Below are 6,293 nucleotides of genomic sequence, written 5' to 3'. Positions count from 1 at the left end.
TATGGGGAATTAGATGTCAAATATGTAAGTTTTCAGTGGGAATAAACTCAAACATTTGGACCATAGATACTATTTATTTTATTTGTTTATTTATTTATTTGGTACTGGGGATTGAATCCAGGGCTTAATGCATGCTAGGCAAGTGCTCTACCACTGGGTTACATCCCTCGCCCCCATAAATACTATTTTTAATAGCAAATCTGAAGGAATTGATTATAAAATAAGCATTTTTTAAAATATTTATTTTTTAGTTTTCGATAGACACAACATCTTTATTTTATTTTATGTGGTGCTGAGGATCGAACCCAGCGCCCCGCACATGCCAGGTGAGCGCGCTACCGCTTGAGCCACATCCCCAGCCCTAAAATAAGCATTTTTAAAACCACAGATAATAATTCTTTAACAGTCTCTCTAAACCTGGCATGGTGGCACATGCCTGTAGCCCCAGCTACTCTGGGAGGCTAGGTGGGAGGATGCTGGAGCCCACAAGTTCAAAACCAGCAGCAACATGGTGAGATGCTGTCTCAAAACTCAACAAAACAAAACAATACCTCTACAGTTTAAGAAATAAGCTGGATGTGGTGGTGCATGCCTATAATTCCAGATACTTGGGAGTTTGAGGCAGGAGGATCACCAGTCTCAGCAATTGAGAGAGACCCATTCTCAAAATAGAAAATAAAAAGGGATGGGGATGTAGTTCAGTGGTAAAGAACCCCAGGTTCAATCCCCAGTACTGAAAAAAAAATTATAAAACCCAGGAAGAGATTTGTTATTGTTGTTGTTATATCGTTTTGTTTTGGGTTGTACTAGGGATTGAGTTGGAGTGCTTTACCACTGAGATACATGCCCAACCCATTTTATTTTGAGACAGTTAAGTTCCAAGGCTGGCTTAAATTTTGGCAATCCTCCTGCCCCAGCCTCCTGAGTCACTCGGATTACAGGTGTGGACCACCATGCCTGGTGAGTCAGTTCTTTTTTTACTGTCATCTTTTAATTTAAATAATATCATCAACTAACACACTCTCTCTCTCTCTCTCTCGCAGAGTGAAGACTGTGTCTATTTTCCTTTCTCTAATTCTTGGATTTATTTATTTATGTTAGTACTCTTACTGTCGAGATTCATAGCGTTCATGTTCTGTTTGGTAATAATGATTCCCAAAGTTACTAAATATCATTATTATCTATATTTAGGTATTTTAAATTGATTTTGTATTTAAATATTCAAATAACTCTTTCACTTTTGAGCTCTTTTTTATTTTCTTTTAATTAGCAGGACATCATCTCCGTTGGTTTTTTATATTACATTATAGGAGATGCACCTTCTGAGTTAATACATATTTGAGATGATCGACCTGTTGCCTTTATACTTGAATGGTTTCCTGAGTGTGCATAACTTACTTTCATTATATCTTTACAGACGGGCAATCAATGTTCCTAGGGAAAAATTAGAGGCTAACCTACGTCTGTATCTATTATCTTGTAGGTACATTTTTTTTTTTTGCCTGTTTACTTGAAAAACTTTTTTTTGACACTTTATTCCTTTTTTTTTTTTTTTTTTTTGTATCAGAGATTGAACCCAGGGGTGCTTAACCATTCAGCTACATCTTCAGCCCTTTTTATTTTTTATTTTGAGACAGGGTCTCACTAAGTTGCTCAGGACTTTGCTAAGTTGCTGAGGCTGGCTTTGAACTTTCAATCCTCCTGCCTTGGCCTCTGAAGCTGCTGGAATTGCAGGCCTGCGCCACTTATTCTTGAAGCTTATCCAACTTGTTAAACATTGTGTTTCACATTTTTCTAGAACATATCCTTCACAAAACATTTTTTTTTTTTTTTTTTTGCAGACTTTTGCAAATTGTGTGTTAAGAGTCTGGATCTTAACTCTCCCCCAAAGACTCATTGCTAAAGGCTTGGTCACTAGCCTATGGCACTGTTGGGAGGTGGTGGGACTTTTAGGATATGGGGACCTGTTGAAAGGAAGTTGGATCATTGGGGGTGTGCCCTTGAAGGGGATATAGGAATCCAGGGCCCTTCCTTTCCCTTTCATTGTTTCCTAGACCACGGAAGGAACAGGCCTCCTCTACTACTTTGGCAGGGATGCCATAATATACTGTGCTGCCACAGGTCCAAAAACAACGGGGACAACTGATCATGGACTGAAACCTCTAGAACCAGAAGCCAAAATAAACCTTTTCTCTTTAATTGGTTATTTTAGGCATTTTTGTCATCACAACAAAAAGCTGACTAACACATTATGTTTTTTAATTTTTCTGAGAGATCTCATTGTTATTGAAATGTAATTCACACATCACAAAATTCATCCTTTCAAAGTATATAATCCAGTATTTTTAGTATATTAACAAAGTTACTTAACTATTACCATTAATCTAAGTCCAGAAAATGGTCATCACCCAAAAATAAACCTCTGACCTTTTAGCAATCATTTCCGATTTCCCATTCCTCCCTAGTCTCTGGAAATAGCTAGACTACTCTCTGTATTTGCTTATTCTAGATATGTCATATAAGAGAGTCACACAATATGTGGGCTTTTGAATCTGGACTTTTTTTTTTTTATTTGATATAATGTTTTCAAGATGTAGGATATTACTTTATGTCCAAGTAATATTCCAGTGTATGTATATACCAAATGTGTTAATCAGCTTTTTGTCACTGTAACAAAATACTTGACACAGAACACTTATGCAGGAAAGGAAGTTTATTTGGCTCATAGTTTTGCAGGCTTAAATGCATGGCACCTGCATCAGCTCAGTTCTGGTGAAGATCTCATGGCAAATGATGGATAGTAATGATGGAAGCCCAAGCAATAACATCCCAAACCAGGAGCTAGCCTGGGGTCCCACAATCCTTTTGAGGGCATACCCCCAATGACCTAAGGACCTCATACAAGGCCCTATCTCATAGCAGTTCCACCTCTTTAAACCACAACCTGGGGATGGAGACTCCAATCATAATGGACCCTGGTGAGGGGTAGTGTATGAGGAGGTACATACAAACTATGCCCATATTACTGCACCACACTTTGTTTATAAATCAGTTGACAGACATTTGGGTTGTTTCAACTTTTTAGCTATTATGAAATAATAGTGCTATGAACATTCATGTAGAGGTTTTTATGGGGATGTAAAATTTTCATTACTCTTAGATTTATACCTAACTGTGCAATTGCTGGGTCATACAGGAACTCTATGTTTAATCTTTTGAGGAACTGTCAGGCTGTTCTCTAAAGCAGCCAAACTATTTTATGTTCTTGCCAGCAGTGTATTCCAATTTCTTTACATCCTCATTGACCCTAGTTTTTTATCTGTTGATTTGAATGTAACCATCTTAGTGGATGTAGGTGATTTTCACTGTGATTTTGATTTGCATTTCCCTCATGGCTAATGATGTTGAATATCTTTTTATGTACTTATTGGCCATGTGTATTTTTTTTGCAGAAATATCTGTTCACATCTTTCCATTTTTAAATTAGGTTATCTGTGTTTTTATTTTTGAGAGATATTTGCTTGAGGTATTTGTTGTTTTGTCTGTTTTTTGGTGCTGGGTATCAAATCCAGGACCTCCCACACTCAGATAAGTGTTCTACCACGGAACTACATCCCCAGCCCCTGTGAGGTTTCCCCCCACCCCAGTACTGGGGATTGAACCCAGAGACACTTTACCACAGAGCTACATTTCCAGCCCCAGCCCTTTTTATTTTTTATTTTGAGGCAGGGTATTATTAAGTTGCCCTGTCTGGCCTGGAACTTGCCATCCTCCTGCTTCAGCCTCCCAAGTGGCTGGGATCACCTGCATGTGCCAGCATGCCCAGCTTTTTCCCTATATTTGACAGACTTAGTGAGACACTTTAGGATTCTGTGGACTCCACAGTTCTGCTTCTGAGAGTTAGAGGTAGCATAAATGTACCTTTCTACTTTATCCAGAGTCTCCTCCCAAGCTTGAATTTCAAACATAGAATTTCCATCAAGTTCACTTAAAGAAATTTGCTTATTTCCAATTGCTACCACTAAATAGCTAATATTAGCTAATCTGTTACCCTTGGCAAATGACTGTATGACATTGCTATAGCCTTGCCAATCTGTGACACTGTGTGGCTCTCTGATCTGCTTCTTTGTATGTGATTGCCCTAGGAATGGAAACAACTTTTTAAAAAAAATTCTTTGAGTTTTTGGCAGAAAGAAACTCCCAGACTGGGTGCAACCTGAAAAGGAGTCCCTTATTGGGTTAGAAACATGGATATTGTTATAATTCCTAGATAGAAATGCTTAGTTTTACTATTGAACTTTTTGGGGGGAGAGGAAGGGTTACTGGGAATTGAACCCAGGGTTGTTTTACCACTGAGCTACATCCCCAGTCCTTTTTATTTTTTATTTTGGGGCAGGGTCTGGCTAAGTTGCCAATGCTAGTCTCAAATTTGCAATTCTTCTGCCTAGAACTCTCTAGTTGCTGGGATTACAGGTGTGTGCCATCACACCTGGCATATAAAACTATTTTGTGCTAATAAATTCTGCAGAACATACCCTGCTCCTTTAGTTTAGCCTTGCTGCAGTCTGTCTGGGCACAAATAACTGAGCCGCCACAAAGCCTTGTAGGTTCAAACAGCAACTCTTTATTCCCCAACTCTCACCGGCACTCTACACACACTTCCCGGGAACACACTCCCTCCACCGGGCTCTGCGCGCGTGCCAATTCTCCTGGAACCCCATGAGAACTCAACGAGAACTCCAAAGTAGCGGGCGCCCAAGGCAGCAGGATCCACCCTAATCTCAGAGCCTCCCTATCCCCCCCCACCCAGGCATCTCCTAATCCCGGAGCTGGGTCACCTTTCAACCATTCCCTCTAGCAAAATGCCAGGCGTCATTCAGACTAAACTGTGGCTCTCAACATAGCCTCCTCTTCCTCTTGCTGCTACTTATAACCAACCATGCCAACTATCAACATTTTGCTATATTAAACTGTTCATACAATGTTGCTGATTTTAAACCTTCTTTCTATTACCTTTTGGCCTTGAATGAAAGACATCTTGCTGTTACCAAATGAGGCCCATTTTACCTGCCCTGCAGAATGCCAATCATTGGAATGATGAGTTTTGCAAAGAATTTATTCAAGAGGTGCCAGACACAGGACTGTGGGAGCCCCAAGTCTCAAAGCTACCTCTCTGAGGATGAAGTATAGAGGTATTTATGGGATATAGAAACAGGGTGGTCTGAGACAGGGGGAAAGGTGATTGGTGGAAAGGAAAAGTAAAGTAATCAGTGGTCTGCGTGTGCCTAATAAAATTTCATCGGCTCTTCATAGAATACATATTCAGAAAATGGTGGTGTTAATGTGTTATGAGGGTGGAGTTGAAGCCCTCTGACATCAAAAGATCACTCATGGGACACTTGAGCACGAAGGGTTGGTAGTTTCAGGTGGTTTGAGCTACATCTAACTTACTGAAAAACAACTTAGGCAACCGTCATCATCATGATTTTTATATATAGGTATTACCCATAGCACAGCTAATGGTGGCATATTGCTTAACTATGTGACACCTAAAATTGGAGATAAAAGCAGGTTACTAAAAGCAAGAGAAGCTAAAGGATTGATTTAGGTTTTTCGTTGGTTTCATTGCTTTCATTTTACAAGTAAATATATAGTATGGATCCAGAGACTCTGTTCTAGGAATTGATGACAAAATTATTGATGCCTCAGTGGCAGTATTTAAAAGAAAAGGTAAATTTTTAGGTAAAAATTTTATTAGAAATCAGCTTTGGGGAAAATGATATTAGTTAATATTTACAAATGTTTTTAAAGGAGGACAAAAGACTGCCACTAAAAATTCTTATTGAAAACATAGCCATTTAATTTCTCATTTTAAAATTATCCTGCTTAGTGTCTTTTTTTTTCCCACTTGTGAAATGCAAGTCCATCCTTTGAATATTGTCTCCAGCTATGCTTCTGTTTGAGACCCTGGAGTTAATTCTGATGGGAAGATATCAGTGAAGAATGGACAGAACAACCAGAGAGAAAAATGCTGATGGGGAAAAAACACAACAAGAATTAGGAAAGTGACAAGAGACTTTTCAAGGAATATTCGTATTTCTTGATTTATGTAACTTAGCATCAATAACTCAACTACGAATTCAATACCTATCTTTAAAAAAATTCACTGGGTTCAATCTCAAGCACCACCCCAAACAAGACAAAATAAAACAAAACAAAAAAACCCTAAATGACATGAATATATCATCTATTTTATATATATATATATATATATCTGTCTCTTATACACATCT

Source organism: Marmota marmota, unplaced genomic scaffold (assembly GCF_001458135.2).
Source record: "Marmota marmota marmota unplaced genomic scaffold, marMar, whole genome shotgun sequence".
Lineage (NCBI taxonomy): Eukaryota > Metazoa > Chordata > Mammalia > Rodentia > Sciuridae > Marmota > Marmota marmota.
Note: the sequence above shows the minus strand (reverse complement) of the source record.